General features: G+C 41.8%; 1 long non-coding RNA gene across 1 annotated transcript in view; it reads right to left on the bottom strand.

Moving 5' to 3' along the window:
- Nucleotides 1-1,913: 1,913 nt before the first annotated feature.
- The window catches only part of LOC147347721 (uncharacterized), a 113,195-nt gene continuing 96,426 nt past the window's right edge, over nucleotides 1,914-18,682 (bottom strand). The window contains exon 8 of the long non-coding RNA XR_015152771.1: nucleotides 1,914-3,050. This is a non-coding gene — a long non-coding RNA (uncharacterized LOC147347721). The remainder of the gene's footprint in view (nucleotides 3,051-18,682) is intronic.

The raw sequence follows: 18,682 nt of genomic DNA, 5'->3' as shown, positions 1-18,682 counted from the left end.
ATGGTGGGTAAACGTCTTTATACCTCTTTCACAGATGAAGCAACTGAGACTCAGAAATCATTGCCAAATTCACAAGCTATTAAGTGGAGCCAGTCCTCTGATTTAGGTTTATCTGATTTTGAAACCCATAGGGTTAATTATAAAGCTCCTTGCCAAATTTAAAGTTCTCACATGCCCAAGGACAATGCCACCAGTTCTCTCCAGGTGACTCGTATTCTTTGTGTCAAAGGGTATAAATAATTTGTAGCTTCCAGGGCTGGCATTCCTACTGGGGGTAGGTCTCTTTTTCTGAAACTGAGAGAGATCATTTTCTTCTTGCTACCCAAGGTAAGCAAAGCACACTTAGTCTTCGGGATTTTAAAAAAAGCCAACAGATATAAACAGGAGAATACAGTTATTGCAAAGACAAACAATAAAAATGGAGTCCCTGAATGGAAAGATGATTGCCCTGCAGTCAAGACGTAATTGCTAGAGAGTTAAAGAGAAGAGAAAGAGGAGGGAGGGAGAAGGTGGGAAAGAGACCCACTCAGAGCACAAGATAAAGGCAGAGAAAAGTAAATGCTTTTCTCAGATAATTAAAACCGGGATCTTACAAGATACGAAGTTAGACACTGGGTAAATTATATATCTCTAATTCCTCTACTGAAGCGCCATGGGCTAGAGACAGCCTCCCAGGTATTAATGAAAAGGCCTCAGCATGGTGCTCTAAATTCGCCGCAGTGTGCCAAATCTAACAAAATAAGCTCGGAAAAACCCGCAAAAATGGCAAAGTCGAATCCTTTGATCAGTTGTTTCTCTTACTGGCAACTCTTCTTAAGCTGACCGCCCCTCCTCTCCACCACTCCACCACCATCCCACATACACACATGTACAAGCACGCACGTGTTCATGCACACACAAGACAAGAGACAATTCTAAGGATACTTTCTGGATGGCTGGCTTTGCCTGTGAAATGTGTTTCATTATTCTTCAGTGAAATTTAAGCCATGTCATCATCCTGCTGACAAACTGAGGCCTAATGACCTGCCACACTTAGCAAGAACAAGCCATTCAGTCCTTAGACAATGGAGGTGCAGCCTAAGACAATAGAATTCCACTTCCTCTTTGGGCAGCTTTTGTTTAATTCCATTTCTTCTAAGTGGGTGAAGAGCAGGAGGGTTAAAGGTCAGCCATGCTTAACACTTTGAAGTATGCAACTCACTGTTTCCTGGGCTGTCTCCTCCTTTACTCAGAATCTTCAAGTTTCTACACTTTTCTCTTTCAAAAACCTCTCTAATGTCTAAGGCCCACTCAGATCCTACTGGTAGGGGTATAAATTAATACCACCTTTGTAGCAAGGCATTTGGTCATGTGTATCAAAAATCTCAAGAATATCCTTTCCTAAGAATCACATAAAAATATAGTCCACACAAAAAATGTATGCACAAAAAAAAAATTGTTACAGAATCATTTAAAACAGGGGGGAAAATACAGTGCCCAATTACAGGAGACAGTGTGGCTAAACAATGATCCACCCATTTATGCAACGATGTTTTTGTCATTAAAAGGGATTATGACATATAAAAGTTACAAATAGCTACACAATTATTTATAGGATAAACTCAACTATAATATGAAATATCACCCACAGAATGCGGAGACATGTGAGGTGTAGTTACCTCTAGTTTAGATGGCAGAATTATGATTATACAGAAAATCATAAAGGAAATAATATTTTTCTTATAGCCATCTTTGCCTTTACTGTCTAGATTTCAGCAATGAGTATTAATGTCTTCAAGGCAGGAAAGCATAGCAGCAGTTAGGAGCAGTCTCAAGTGATGACTAATGACCACATGACTTTAAGCAGGTTATTTAATTCCCTGGACTTGAGTTCCCTCAACGACAAAATGAGAATTTTATTATTGGAAGGATTAAATGAATTAATATACAGACATACTTCATTTTATTACACTACACTTTGCTTTACTGTACTTCATAGACATCATTTTTTTTTTTTTTTTTGCAAATTGAAAATTTGTCAACTCTGTGTCGAGAAGTTGACTGGTACCACTTTTCCAACAGCATTCTCTCACTTCATGTCTCTGGGTCACATTTTGGTAATTCTTGCAATATTTCAAACTTTTTCATTATTATTATATTTGTGATGGTGATCTGTGGTCAGTGATCTGTGATGCAGCTATTACAAAAAGATAACAACTTGCTGAAGGCTCAGGTGATGGTTAGCATTTTTTAGCAGAGTATTTTTTTAATTAAGGTGTGTGTGTACATTATTTTTTCAGACATAATGCAATTACACACTTAAGAGACTACAGAACAGTGTGAACATAAATTTTATATGCATGGGAAACCAGAAAGAATTTGTGTGCTTGGCCTTATTGCAGTCGTCTGGAACTGAACTCGCAATATTTCCTGCATACTTCTGTACGTAAGGTGCTCAAACAGTGACCTAGAATACATCCTCAGGAAACATTACCCACACTCTTAAACATTTATTGAGTGCTTGTTGTGTGCCAAGTTGAATGTTAAGCACTGGCTAAAAAGATGACCACAGTTGATCCTTGTTCTAGAGTAGGGAAAGCAGACATGTAAAGAGACACAGTTCAGTGGGTATCTCCCAAGATACTGTGGGAGCAGAGAATACAGTCCCTACCCTGCCAGGGAAAGAATTTTCACTACCACTGGGATTAGAGCTCCTCAAATAGTTTCAGATTCTTCTGTTACTTTATATATTTTGGGCAATTCGGTAGAGAATGAGTATCTGTAGGGTAGCTGGTATCTTAAATCTTTAGAGCATTTTATAGTTTCCAGACTGCTGTCGTCTACACCATTCAAAATCACTCTCATGTGACACCTACAAGGCTGGCTATTTTTCAGCAAGGGCTTAGAGAGATGAAGTGGGCTAAGGCTCCTCGGATAACCAGGGACAGAGATGAGACACAGACTCAGGTGCTATGGGACAGAACTGGATGTCACACCAGAGATGTTGCAGAATGGACTTCTCTGTCAGTAGAGGCTCATGTTTTCATTCATTATGTTCACAGTTTCTGTTACTACAAAAAAAAAAAAAAAAAAGTCATAGGAGGAAGAAGGCAGAAACGAAAGATCTAAAATGGAGACTTTGAGCCAGCCAACCATATGACTGTCTACACAATGAAGTCAGGATCTGAAACGCATGCTCCATAATTGACAAGGGAGTCTCCCATAACAAAGAGGCAGCAAAGGGGTTTGGTGCATCAGCGAGCTGGCAGAAGTTGGGGAAAGCCCAATATGAACCCCTAGAGACAGAAGGTTTGGACAAACTACCACCAAGAGCTCAGACTATTTATACAGATTGCTTGTTGATCCAAAGACTATGGACCCTCTACTCCCTCATGCCCGCTAATTTAATTTAGGCTTCCATTTGCTGGCTGCCTTCGAACCTATCATTCATCCATAAGATTTTCTGGTATGTACGCAGCTATTTAGAAGCAGTGTAATCTAAAGGAGATAACAATGAACTTGGAAGCCAGTGACCTGAGATCAAACTTGGTCGAGCTGTTCATCAGTTGTTGGGCTTCCCTAGTGACTCAGACAGTCAAGAATCCACCTGCAATGCAGGAGACTTGGGTTTGATCCCTGAGTCAGGAAGATCTCCTGAAGAAGGGAATGGCTACCCTCTCCAGTATTCTTGCCTGGAGAATTCCATGAACAGAGGAACCTGGCGGGCTACAGTCCATGGGGTTGCAAAGAGTCAGACACAGATGAGCGGCTAACATTTTCACTTTTCATTAGTTGTATGACTTTAGCAAGAGTCTTTCACCTCTATGAACTTCAGCTTCTTCCCTTATAATACTGAAATAATAATGTCTACCTCCTAAATTTGTTGGGAGATCAAATGAAATATATATTTCTGAAGCATTTAGCAAACTGGCATGGCTCACAAATACTACTTACTCTTCTGAATAAGGGAATAGACTCTCAGTGCTATTCAAGCACATCATTAGCATTATGGGTTAGTCATGTGTCAGGAATCACAGAGTCCTAACTGTTCAACATGCATGCCAGTCGGTTGGACTACTACCAAGTCACCAACAGAGGCCTTTTCCACCGGAACTGAAGCCTCACAGTGAAGAGTTTCCTTTTTATCCAACTCCCATGGCCTTCACCCAACTGGATGGATTAATCCACTATTTTGAACATCTAGGTCAATAGCCTTCATTGTTGTCACAGAAAATTGAGAGCTGCTCTAGGATAAAAATAAATCTCTCCCAAGACCTACATTCCTATATGGAATCTGAGATGCACTGAATTGCTCTTGATCAACACATTTTTCCATTGCCAAAATGGATCTTCTTCATACAATAACAGCCACGCAGACAGTCATTTCACCAACCATATCTCTGTGTACAATTGTCATGAATGATGAAATATGATTAGCAAATTACAGTTCTCGTGTTTTAAGGGAATTTAAGGAAAATGAATGAACTGAGCTATTTTGCATTTTCAGTAGGCTCATTTAAAAGAGGTGGGTAACAGAGAACTCAAGACTGATGGCAAAAAAAAAAACAACAAAAAAGCACAAATAATGTTGCCACTTCACAACCTATCAGCATAGCTGATCTGTGCCTCCTGTCCTGAGCAGTTGCGCAAGATCGTTGTACATGGTTAAACAGCTGCTACTTGTTTCTGGCATCTTTATTTTAGTACTGGATGAACTGACCTGGAATTTGTTAAAAATTACTTTCTATCTAAAGGTGTGAAAAAGAGGAGATCATTATCATATTTCCCATTGTGCTTGCTTTCTAAGTTAGGTCACTTGTAACAATATTTCTGTGACTTGAGTAATGAACTAAACTCCTCTGCAAGGTACAGAGTGTCTTGTTTTAATCACATCTATTTTACAACGTACTGTACTGTGGGAAAGGTTGGGGTTCTTAGAACTCTTGTTAAAAATAAAGCTGCTTTCCTACTTTCAAATATCTTTTATTGATAGCAACAGTGCCTTGGAATTGCTAACTTTTTTCTGTCTTCAAGTCCTAGGCTTATAATTCTTAAATCTCTCCCATGAAGTTGGCAGTAAAGCAAAATTCTATACAGCCTCTTTTATTTTTCCACTGATACCATTATAAAATTAGAGGAACATTTCTAAGAAAATAATTTGGCCCTGAAATGTAATCAAAAGCACATTTAAGAACGCAACACATATTTTAAGTACATGTTTTAAAAAATAAAGATAACTGTGTTAAGCAATATTCAAAATAGCCATACAACAGGGGAAAAAGCACTGGATTTGGGTTTGACTCTAAGCCCCAACACTTAGCAGCCATGTGATTTGGGGGCAAGGTATTTACCTTAGCAGTTTTGTTTTTTTAACTGGACTAAGAATACTTACTTCATGGGGTCATCATAAGGATTAAGGGACATAAGAGTATAACATCTGTTATATAATATAGTTTAATAAGTATTACTCAAACTAAATGAATGATTAAATATAAGCTACGAAAGTAGATACATGAAGTGGTAGCAATGATTCAAAAAACTGAGTTTCTGAATATTTTTAAAGTACAAGCCTACGACTGTCCATATTTTTAAAATCTTGGTTGACTTCTTCACAAATTACACATGTAATACAAAACTGGACAAAATAAAACATTTCAGAAAAACACAATACAAATAATGAGAGTTTCTCATAATGAATCCATAATTTTTGAGCTTGCAGTCACACCCAGCCAGGTCCAACGAGGGTAACTATCCATTCTGCCTTACCTGAAGCTGTGTCAGTTTACATCTCTCAACCTGGAGTAATTATGAACGGTGTCCCTTTCACGTTCAAGCTGTCTCAGTATGGATGAAACGTGTCCCTTCAACCCATATCCTACCTCCCGAAAAGAACCACCACCAGCATTTGTGTGCCATGTTCTTCATCTCTCTGCCCGTCTTCATATTAGGTACTCTTAAAAAGCATTATTTGCTTGTTTTCCACAGTTTAACTTTTTCTCTAATTCTACAGATTGACTTTTTGTAGAAACATAACTCCCATATGTGTTGATTTTCCTATTTGAAGTAAGACTGCATAATTTTGTTTTAAATGCACTTTGTATTTCCAAGAAAGCATGCTACTGAGCAAAACTGAAACATGATACTAGTTAATGCTGACTTTGTAAAAGTTCCATGAAAAAGGTAATTTTATTTGAGTTCTGCTCTGTAAATTTCATCCAAGTGAGCATAGATGCAGAAATAAACATTATTCAAATAAGTGAAGTGTAGTAAAATCTCACTAGTTTGGAATCCAACAATTTGGAATTTGAGATCACTCGTAAAAGATCTGAATTGAGGTTTATTCTTGCTTAAGAAGTCATTTCTTCATGACAATGAAAATGAATATTTTCAAATATGATTTTAGGGCCAAATATTTAAGAGATCAAGCTGCATGTTATAAAATGGTTATAAAAGAAAAATATATGGTTTAGTCTAATTTGACAACGCCTGAGCTTAAAAGTTTTTTGATTATCTATTACACAACTCTGTAATTCAGGTTATTCCTTAAATTATAAGGTCTATTGAGATGCGAGGGCAAACTTCATTGATTAGATACTCAACACCCACCTTCTCCCTTGCAGCCAGATACATTCCCAGCCTGCTTTGCAGCCAGCGATGAGCCTGTCCTAACCAAGTCCCTTGGGGGTAGAGGTGGAAGGGAAGAGCACAGGTCTTCTAGGAAGACTTGCTTTCCTGAAGCAAATGGAGCAGCTGCCTGCTCCCCACATTACCTGCCTTGTATGTTTTAGAGTTGCAACTGCATCTCACAAAAACAAAGGAAAGGCTAGGAGCAATGCAGAGATGTCAACTCTAATAACGCTGAGCAACGAAACCAGTACAAGCAGCTGCTTCGCTCCAGACCTCTTACTATATGAGAAAAATAAACCCGTATTTGTTTAAGCTACTGTGAGCTGGATGTCCTGTTACTGGGGGCCAAGTGCATGCCTACTCAATGCAAGGGTTTGGGGGCCTAGGTTCCTACAACATGTCAGTGCCCATACAGGCAAAGCAAAAGCAAAACTGTGTACAAATCAGTTATGTGGTGGTTTAGTCACTAAGTCATGTCCTACTCTTGTGACCCCATGGACTGCAGCCCGCCAGGCTCCTCTGTCCATGGGATTCTCCAGGCAAGAACACTAGACTGGGTTGCCATTTCCTTCTCCAGGGGATCTTCCTGACCAAGGAATCAAAACCAGTTATGAGATGCCTTCAAACTGTCAGTGCACAGATGGAAGTAATAAGGTTGACTCCAAAGTAGAGTTCAGAACTCCACAGACACAGACACACACACAGTGCAAGGGGCTGAGCACTAGCTAATTCTTAGTCAAGAATTCAATAGAGTCCTGCTGAAGTAAGCCTTTTACTTTAAATTGTGTTTTGCATCCTTCTAAAAAGTAATGTGGTTTCTTTCCAGCCATTAAAAAAAGAAAAGAATAATTCCTCTCAAATCAGTTTAGCCTTTTAACTTCAATTTGGACTCCACTATTCTATTTTGAAGTAAATATTCTCAGAACAACAGGCAAAGCTATATTCAAACATAAATGTTAAACCTATTCCAGATGTAATTCTTTTTATTATTAACTGCCATTCCACTAAATCATGGTAATAAACACGGGTTCTAGAATTGGAATGCCCAGTTCCCAACCCTAGTTCTATCAAGGATGGACTCTGTGAACTGGAATTTGAACTTTCGTGCCTTAGTATTCTCATCTGTAAAAAAGAGAGAAATAGAGTTCCTCTTTAATGAGTAATTGTGATAAATTACTGAGATGTACCATGTTTGAAAAGCATATGGAATAATAAGCACTCAGTAATATTAGGCATTATTATGAGTATTCCAAAGTTGACTCTATTTCTTATATACAAATACACAGACTATGCATATATGTATGTGCACATGTGTAAGTAGGCGTGTGTATGTACAATCATTTTTGTTTTACTCTGTATTCTCATCTAAAGCATGGATTAACATAAAAATCAGATTATCCAACCTCCCTCACCCCAATGTAAATCTAGACTAAGCTATAATGAACAAATTTCCCTTAATCTCTTTTGCTTTTTCTTTTTTAATTCTGTGTCTAAGTTCATTTGGTTAAAATTTGTGTAATGGAACTCTAAAAGCCATTTATTCTTATTTCCATGAAAAACCTGAAGAAGTATGGGTACTTCTTGAAACGTCTTCTTGGGCTAGCCCTTTTGAGCATCAGCTGTCACTATCGCCCATTAGCAAACATGTTTGGGGTTGTGTTTGATTGGATTTTGTCTTTTTATCTTTCCCCTTCTTGCAAAACTGCTGTTAACGTCTATCTGTTTCTCACTGTCTTCATCTGTGCCCTGGAATCCCTTTCCATCTTTAAGTTTAAATACATGACCTTTGTACCTCTTAGCATCATGCTCTTCTTAATATTTATTCTCCGTCTCCTCTCCTGAACAAAGTGCCTCTGGGTGCTTCCTCCTCCCTGGGTCAGGCTTTCTGCAGGCTGTTTCCTCCACCCGGCTTCTTCCCCACATCCCAGCGTTTATCATCCTGAATGCTCCCACTGCGAGATCACTATCTTTCAAATTGCCTCCCTGAGCCGCAGCTGCCACCACTCCTCTGCCCTGGTCAGTGTCGAGTCTAAGAGACCTGTCCCCTCGTCGGCTTCCCTATCTTCCACATTAAAAAGTTGTCATCGTCACATTTCACTTGTCAGCAACATGATGCGTGAATCAGATATTTCCTTTTACGCTTTCATCTTTGCCACACGTAAGAATTAGTGTCTAATGACACAGAGGCGAAAAGTTAATGGAAATTTAATTGAAAAAACTACCATCCCAGCAGGAATTGAACCTGGTGGCCTTAACACAGACGGCAGATATTTCATCCACTAGGCTCTGGAATTTGGTTTAGCATGCTTGGAGAAGGATGGTATCACTTTGGTAAACAGATAATTCCCACATTTTCCTAGTACTACTTTGGTCAACAGAATAAAGAAGGGAGTGGGTTCTGATTTAAATGTAAGGGCTATCCACTTTCAAGATTCCAAACAGGGGAGTTTTAATGAAAATAGGATTTAATTTCCTGTAAATGTTTGAGTTCTTCAACCCTAATATATAGAAATAATGAATATTTGTGCACATAAAACATACTTGCCTCTTAGTGAGAGCAGCACTTAGTCGCTTCTGCCCAGAAGAACTCCAGGAGAATTTTTCAAGGATTATAAATCACACCTCAGATTTTTCTAGAAGAAATGATGCTATCTGAACACTTTTGTCCCTCCTCCTTTCATATTTTTCTCCAGAAGCCTAAATCATGAAGAAATGGAGAAGGTACACAGTTTTGATGATTTAACAGTAATGGAACCCTGCAGGAATTTAGACCATCAGGCTATCATTACATATCTTTATGTAAGAATAAATTAATTAAGCTTAGCAAACATGTATTATCCAGATTAACCTAGAGCTTTCACCCAGTGTGTAATATTCAAGATTGAGTGAGGCTTCCTGAAAGATTGAGAGAGGTATCTACCCCTCAGCCTTTGGTTCGCATTCAGCATTTTAGAATATTTTGCTATTTCCCTGTGCCTGGTTAAGCAGCTGTATGCACCACAATATGTAACTTTAACTAACTTAACCTTCAAATCATTGAAAAAAATATAAAAGATTCACAGAAAAAAGCCACAGGTTGAAAGTACTGCCAATAACATCAGCCCAAGCAAACCATGAGAAAACAGCAAAGCTCGCAGCTCTCACGCTTTGACAAGCTCTACAACAGTCACATCACAAGTGAGCAACAGTGAAGCCTTCATTTCCAAAAGGTCAACCAAGAAAAGATCTCAAGGTTATTTTTTAAAACTTGTTTACAATGGGCACCAACACCCACAATCATTAACACTGAACCTTGCATTATGACTTGAGATACTAGCCAGTGATGGTATGGAATCTTGGTGATTAGCAAGACATTAAAAGAAAAACACGCAGAACTAGAAAGCAAATGTCTACAGTTTTAATTAGGCTTAAAGTTATGTGAAACCCAACCAGGATTTATAAAACTTGATTAAGCTTAATGATATTTAAAAGCCTCTCTATCGTGAAGCAAAAATGTTTTTGAGTTGCTAACAAATAGAAATCATGTTGCTTTTCCAGTACAGTGCACACCGGTAGAGAACACAAGTTGTGTTTTCCCAAAAGGACATGGATCTCATTGGCGTACACAATATAACATCCTCATGCAAACTACTGATCTAACATTAACAGTAAACCCATATTCCAATGATAGGCTTATCCTTCCAACAAAAATCATAAAATCCATCGGCGTGATTTTCTGTTAATGAAAATTAGGAAGATGCAAGCTTTTCTTCTTTTCTTTTTCTTATATTTCACAGTGACACTCACTGACTTATAGCTGGCATTTGTGAAACCTACAGTAAAGTGACATCACACGCACGTTTAACTTGTACATATTCACTATATCCATTCAAGGGGAAAAAGCAGTGTGAGAAAGAGGAGAGGGGCACGCACAGGGCAACAGGAAGGAGAGAGAGCAGGGGAGGGGAAAATTTTCCAATAACGAGTGATTCTACCCACCCTTTCTCTCAGTGTGTGAATGCCCTGGAGAGCACAGGAAAGCAGAGATGTGAATCTACTCTGCCCTAAATCAATCTTTGCTCCTGCTTATCTCTCAGAGCCTCTTGCTGAAATGCTGATGTTTAAGGATCTGGCGCTGAAAAATTAAATATTTCGTACATAGTCTTTAACTGTATACATGTTTTCGTATACACTAAACATACCAATGCTATAAACTATGTATACTGCATGAAAATGGGCAAATCATAACTGAATTTTTAAAAATATAATAGCTTCTCACCTTCTATGCCGACTTTAGAACCTAGTCCTCCCGTATGGTGTGATCCCAGTGAATGTATACTGGGATTGAAAATTCAGTTAGGTTAGCAATGGTGTGCATGTGTGCTCAGTCATGTCTGACTTTTTGCGACCCCATGGCTTATAGACACCCGCCAGGCTCCTCTGTCCATGGAATTCTCCAGGCAAGAATACTGGAGTAGGTTGCCATTTCCTTCTCCAGGGGATCTTTCTGACCCAGGGATCGAACCCGTGTCTCCTGTGTCTCCTGCACTGGCAGGCAGATTCTTTACCACTGTACCGCCTGGTAAGCCCAGTGCTGTAACAGTGGGGAAAAGGAGTTTACCATCTGGAAAGCAAGAGTATGGCTAGCCTTAGCTTCAGAAAGAGAAGCGGCAGGGTGGAGGGTGGTGGTAAGAAGCACTGCTGGAAATGAGTACAGCTTCAGGGTTTATCCTCAGAGGGTGTCCCCGGGATGTCCTGTTCCTGTTTTGAGTTTCCTCATATGACTAAATCAGTTGCTTCCTTCTCTCTGCCTCAGCTACTCCTCCTAAGAAACAGGGCAGAATATCTACTCCTTGTTTATTGTCACAAAAGAATATAGTGGTTGGTGATTAGATCTAATTACTAGGTCATCTGTTCACTGATGCTCAAGTATTCAGCACACTGGAGAATCTAAGAAGACAGTCAAATTTTCACTAGAAAAACCCATCCTGTTTTATCCCCCAAAGAGGGCTGAACGTTGAGGCGTAGAGACAATTATGATAGAGTGAGTGTCCCTTTGCGTGACAAACATCACAGTGACGCTCTTACTTAATTCAGTGCATCAGGAGAAGGTTTTTCCCAGTGTTAAACCCAAATCCAAAAGGCTTCATCTGAATTGCTTCAGCTTCCTAATCTCAACTGAGTGATATCCAAAATACATAAACAACCAACCAAACAATCTGGGAAAATCTTACATGAGCGCCTGCAGTCTGAAAAGCTGCCATGAGTAATAAGCCCTCCTCACTCCCCCTGCCCCGAACTCTGGGCCCCTTGCTGCGCTCCACAGTCCAGTGCTCGCTAACATGCCAGGTTAATGCTGAGAAGGAACTCTAACCACAAAGGATCAAAAAGCAAATATTTTTGCCCAAAGCTAATGTAGCAAATTACATGCAAGATCTCAACTCCAAGAACCTTTTAAATGGTGCAAGTCCACACAAACACATAGCATCCAGTCTGCCAAGACTTAAAAACTAAATTAAATCTAAGTCAAGTCCCACTGGGGGACTTACGGAACCAGTTTAAAAGACTGGGGTTCTGGTCTTGGCAGGACCGCTAGCTTGTATTGTCCCCTAGGTAGCTGATTTCTCTCACTGGGCTTCTGTTTGACTGGCTACGAAGCCAACATTCTGCTCTGAGGGCACAGTGACTATCGGTAAGGTGAGAAGGTGGGCAGGGCACTCAGAGCTCCACTCCAGAAAGGTGTCTACGCACCGTCAGAAATTCAGCTACACTCTCTGTCGCCCTAACTGGGCTGCCACGGATGACTGTGTAGTCTGAAATGCAAAAGGGCACAGGAGGAGCTAAAGCCAAGCCTCTTTCCACCTGGAGCAGGGCTTCATCCAACTAGAGGAAAGGGTCTTAACCTTCACATATATGGTGCTTTGTGTCTCCAGGCCCAGACAAAGGGTTGATGTTTCAAAATTCCCTTAAAGATAGCCAGGCTTTCCTGGTGACTCAGATGGTAAAAAGTCCACCTGCAACGCCGGAGATCTGGGTTCAATCCCTGGATCAGGAAGATTCTCCTGGAGTAGGAAATGGCAACCCACTCGAGTATTCTTGCCTGGAGAATTCCATGGACAGAGGAGTTTGGTGGGCTGCAGTCCATGGGGTCGCAAAGAGTCAGACATGACTGAGCAAAGGGATGAAGGTTTAAAGATACCTAACAGATAGTGGCCCAAGCCTTAACTGGGGATGGGGCAGCGGTCAGAGTTAATGTCATTTTTCAGAAAGCAGAAGAAGGAGTCATTTACAAACAAAGCTGCTCTGGTGGGAGTCACGTTCGCAATGAACGTTTGTGGTCAGAAGGCTGGAAACAAGCAGAGACCTTGGATTGAGAGCCATCTTGGCACCATGGCCCCACCACCCAGCCAAGTTCTCCACATCCTGCTCCTTCGCCCACAGCTGCTGCTCCAAAAAGCAAAGCAGATGAAGCTAGGGAAGCTCAGGGAGAGAAAGTAGGTGCAGTAGGAAAGTGGGCTATGGCGACGGGGCATCGGAAAGCCTGGAGGTCAACCGGCTGCGTCTGGCTTCGCTCCGCCACACACTCGGTTGGATACTAAGCAGCAGAGCGGTGATTATTTTTTGAGCACTTAGGGGAAAATGTGTTTTTGTAAGTCAACGTGTACCATCAGTTCTGCGTCATTCTCATTCCTGACTCTCTTTATGCTTAGATTTCAAACTGTATTTCAATGAGGCATTTTCATCTTTGTCTATTAGTAGGGAAATAGACAAGCATAGATCACAGACTTCCAAGGATACTGTGGCAACAAATGTGACCCTGAGAAGCAAGGCTACTAGACTATCCTCCAGTGCCCGGGCAAGAGCTTCGGTGCCGAGAGCAGCAAGCAGCTGGTCACCAACAGAAGGCCCAGGGGCCTAACCTAGATTCAAGTGCAGAAGGGTAGCAACAAGGAAAATCTCACATATACTACACGCTGGTCAGATACTGCCATCCAAGCCAACATACAGATCTACCAACAAACTGTGGGATTTTTGTTTGGTTGGTTGGTTTTGATTTTCATGGATTCTGAATGTTTCTGAGCTTGGACGGATGAGGAGAAGATGTAAGAGACAAAAGAAGGGTATTCCTCACTCCTTGATATAAACCAGTATCAGGAAATTAGTGAGAACGATTACACCTCTGACAGCGGGTTATTTTTGTTATCTCTAGTCTTTCCTGTGCTTCCCTAATTTTCTAACACAAATGAGTAGCTTCTAATAAGTGAGAAGCGGGGAGAAGACCCTTCATTATCTAAATTTATCTGATGCCCAGTGTGTCTCTGGACAATGAGTTTGGAGAGAGGGCAATCTATTTGGTTCTGAGTTTCAGAAAACAAGACTTGAGATTTCAGCAAGTGATGGATTTATCTGAATCAACTTCCTTCCAAAGTTCTGAGAGGGAAAATTTGGATGACCAGAGGTCAAGTAGCAACAGACATCTATATTGACCTTTGAATAAACAACCCTTTCCTACCCCTCTCCGCACATAAGCACCAAAAGTCTACCCCGAGGGGCAATTTTGCAATGTCTGTCTCTGAAAAGTTTTAGCCCACAGTACTTGTAACAAAAATTTACACATTTTGGTTGCTTCTTAAGGTAAGGGAGTTTCTGAGGTGAGTCATAGAAACAAAGAAATGGGGGACATCGCAAGAGATGTAGGTTTCTCTGTCAGATCCACACAGTGGAAATACCTGAGAACAGTTGTGGTTTAATCTGTGTTCTCTCAACTGCTTTGTCAATGATCTGAGGTCCACAGGCAAAATGTGTCAGGCAAAGATGAAGTATGATTTCTTGACCTCAGCTCATGAAGTCTCCACTTATGCTTTAGACAAATTAAATTAGAGAGAACAAAACCCTGGCCAAACCTATGACTGTTACAGACTGTCTATGCCAAGGAAGTAGAACTCATCAAGAACATGAAGTACTGGAAGGGAGGGCTCACGGGGGTCGAATGAACACAGTATTGCTAATATCCCTCAAAAAAAAGACGTAACCAGAGAACCAAAATGGTTTCTAGAAAAGTGAAAGGGGAGATCAGACCCCTTGGAGAAGTTCTTCTCTTCCCTTAATATCTTCTAAATATATTTGAACTTTGTTTCCTGCTTGGACTCACTTAATCTCCCCTGATCTATTCCACAGATGTGAGTTATACTTGGAAACACAGCGCAGGACTGCGTGGTTCCGACCCACGTGCTGGGCTCGTGAGCACCTCGGATTCCCACGGCACTGACGTCATTCACTGTCAGCACTGCCCACCTCCCTCCTGGCAAAGAGACACGTGACTCAGCCAACAGTGACCCCTGACTCAGTCACTGTGGGAGGAGAGCGTCATCCACGTCTGTGTGAGAGAAAGATCCCAAAAGGCCTGTGCGGGCTGCTGGGACTTGCCAAACAGCTCCTCTAACAGGTTAATTCCCTCATCCTCCCTTATTGTGCTTAAACATGGCATAATTTGTAATGTGTCAAAAAAAAACCCACACTGGCTGACTTATAGTTACCTGGGCTCAGCACTCCACGTTCCAAATCACAAATCTAAGTAGACGTGTTTACAAGAGAGCAAGGCGTGCGGAAGGACAGAGGCAGGCGGGCGTTGCCAGGCCTGAAGAGTAACTTGCACTGAAACACACAAACGCTCTGAAATTCTGGTTTTAAAATAACAAGCGTCCCCACTTGCTGAAACCTAATGTTTATGCTCATAACAGCCCCAAGGAAACATACTGTCATTCCCATTTTAGAGATGAGAAAATCAAGAGCAGAAAATTAGGTTAAGTTGCCCCAAATCTCACAGTTAGAAAATGATGGAGCTGAGTTTTCAAACTAAATTCACTCTCTGCTCTTCTAATCTCTAAAATCTAACAGAAATATTAAGCTACGAGTGTTAAATAAGTTTGGATGGAAAAAAAATGTAAAGAAATTTAGAGAATGGTGTGATCCAAGATATTCTAAGTCAGTTGTCTCATCATCATGATGTTATTCATGCTACTGCCGACAACCTAATTCAACCTAACTTCCTTCATACCAAGGAATATCAAATGCTGGGTGTGCTGCTTTCTGCTTAAATAGCTTGCTTCCAGCTTCCCTTACACTTCTTCCTCTCAGCCCACTGCTTGTGGGCCAACAAGGTCTCCCCAAGGCCGCATCAGTGCAAGATTGCCTCTGCTCCCTGCTCTCCTAACCCGGCAGGCCCTCCTCCATTCCTCAGAACCCACCCACCTGAGCCCAGGGAGCCCTGTGCTTAGCTGTGAAAATGCCACCTTCCTCAGCACCCTGGCTCGGCCCACTCCAGGCTAAAAATGGGCTCCACACAGTTTGACCCTGGCACATGCTTAGCAATCCTGCTATTTGCCCCTCATCCACACATGGCTCCTTTTCCCAATATAACTGCTATAGACCTTTTCGCCTTAAGACCCACATCCCGGCCAAATGCCCATGTCCTTCACCAAGAGTGCCCATCTCCTTCTTCACCAAGAGTCGGACATCTCCGAGAGTCAGCCTTGCCCTTGAGCTCCGCTTCACCTGCCATAATCCCTTTCTTCTGCCTGCCTCCCCTCCTCTTCCCTCTCCTAAGGCCACGGCCCTTCAGCACTCCTCCATCTAGCCTCCCCTGAAGTCCTGAGGCACGTCTTGGTTGTACCTCTTATCTGACTTGCGAGGTACAGTTGCCAAGTACTTCTTATCTTTCTGCCTTTGAATCATCTTTTAATATTTTTAATTGCACAAACAACAGTCTGACTTATCTTTCTGTGTGCACATATCCTGTCTGCCCCACTGGATTGGGTGTCCTCCAACGCTCCGTCCTTTCCCATCTGCTCACCTCCCTCTCTAATGACTCCCCCGGAGAGAGCTCATCCACTTGTGAAACACTGTGTGTGTTGCACAGATGCCGTGTGTGCTGCACATGTTCATGCCACCAAGCCCCTGCTCAACCCTGGCCTGAGGGGCCTCTCCTTTTCTTATCAATCTAAACCCACACTCTTTTCTCAGGCCACTTCAAATTCCACTGAAGCTTTTTTCAGCAAACACAGATCCACGGTTATCTACTTATTCTCCGAATTCCTACGGCACTCCTGACTATACACATTGTGATGCTTATGAATAGTCTTGCTTTACTGTGTCTATGAAAAATGAAAGTGAAAGTTGCTCAGTCGTGTCTGACTCTTTGCCATCCCATGGATTATACAGTCCATTAATCTCCAGGCCAGAATACTGGAGTGGATAGCCTTTCCCTTGTCCAGGGAATCTTCCCAATCCAGGGATCAAACCCAGGTCTCCCACATTGCAGGTGGATTCTTTACCAGGTGAGCCACAAGGGAAGCCCAAGAATACTGGAGTGGGTAGCCTATACCTTCTCCAGTGGATCTTCCTGACCCAGGAATCAAACCGGGGTCTCCCACATTGCAGGTGGATTCTTTAGCAGCTAAACCACAAGGGAAGCCCATGTCGATGCAAGCGTAGCTTCTATTTCCCTAAATAGGTTGTGAGCTTTCTGAGGACAGTAACCAAGTCTTTGGTTTCAGATTCCCCATGAATATCCATGACAGTGCTATGTACTCTGAGAGTACTTATCAATATCCTCCTACCCACACACATCCTATATTTCAAAAATTAAAATGTAGCTCAGATTTCTTGTTTCAAATATGGCACAGTAAACTAAGGCTGCAGTAGCCCTAAACTACTTTTCACTGGAAAAGACCTTAACGCTGGGAAACACTGAGGGTAGGAAGAGAAGAGGGTGACAGAGGACGAGATGGTGGGATGGCATTATTGACTCAATGGACATGAGTTTGAGCAAACTCCGGGAGATAGTGGAGGAAAGGGAAGCCTGGTGTGCTGCAGTCCATGTGGTCACAAAGAGTTGGACATGACTTAGCAACTGAACAACAGCAGCTCTAAACTAAGTAATATCTGGAGCCAAAACTGAGCAAAATCTTAGCCCTTGTAATTAGAAGTTTTACGTGCTTAATGCTCTCCTTTCACAGGACACCAAGCTTGGTGACACTATAGACAGCACCCAGCTTCACAGGGTTGTCTTGCTTAGTTATTTAAGTCCCAAAATACAACACCTTGAAAGAATCTGTCTGAACCAAGAATTCAGCCCTCATTTGCTCGAGTGCAAAGCTGCATGCAGCCAAGCAAAGCTGACCTGATGAAAGCCAGTGTATTCAGCTTCCTTTTCAATCAGCAACCATAATTGCCACTGGTGTTCAACATGGCACGAACCACACCTGTGTGCTGGGGCCAGGATCAGCGGCCAGCTCAGCACCTTCCGAAGCCCGGGTGGCTGAAATCCAAGGCAAACAAGGCTGAACAGATGAACTGCGGCAGTGAGAACTGTAAAGTGCCACTGTGACCCAGGGAGCTTCCCCACGATCCGGCAAGGCAGGGTGTACCCTGTAACGTGCTAGATTTCGGGTTGATTCAGCCTCGCACCCTGGGAAGGTGGGTCTCCACTAACTGCTAAATGTGAAGAAATTCTCTTGCCTCTTCCTGGCCTGAAAATGTTGTTAGCCCTCTTGAATTAAGAAGCTAAGTGAAAGCCAAAGTGTTAATCACTCAGTTGTGTCCAACTCTGTGACCCCACAGACTGTAGCCCACCAAGCTCCCCATTAAGAACTAGGCCTCACCTTTGGGGCGAAGTGTAGCAAGCCCCTCAGCAGACCCAGACTTGAGGAGATAATTCTATACACAGATGATAACAAGCCAACAACCAACAATCTCAGGTTCTTTTGATATGAATTAAAGTCCACGGGAGCTGGAAACCACTTAGAATGTTCCATAAAATTATCAGGATAGTATTTTAGGAAGGCAGCCCCTCGACATCTATTAGTTCAAAAGCCAGAGTGGAGAGGGAAGGTAAAGAGGAGATACCATAGACTCAGCAGACCGCAGGTACTTTCTTTGGTAATGAGATACCATAACTCAAATTTTGTTAGTTGTTTCTCGCTTTGTTTTCCCCAGGTCAAGCAATAGCAATTGGTAGAAAAGAGAGAAGAAATATAACTTACTCTTCACAAGTACATACACACAAGCCCATGCACAGTGGGGCTACAGACACTGC

Source organism: Bos grunniens, chromosome 23, assembly GCF_055505025.1.
Source record: "Bos grunniens cultivar Pamir isolate PY7600 chromosome 23, Bosgru_T2T1.0, whole genome shotgun sequence".
Lineage (NCBI taxonomy): Eukaryota > Metazoa > Chordata > Mammalia > Artiodactyla > Bovidae > Bos > Bos grunniens.
This window is presented reverse-complemented; position numbering and strand designations above follow the sequence as displayed.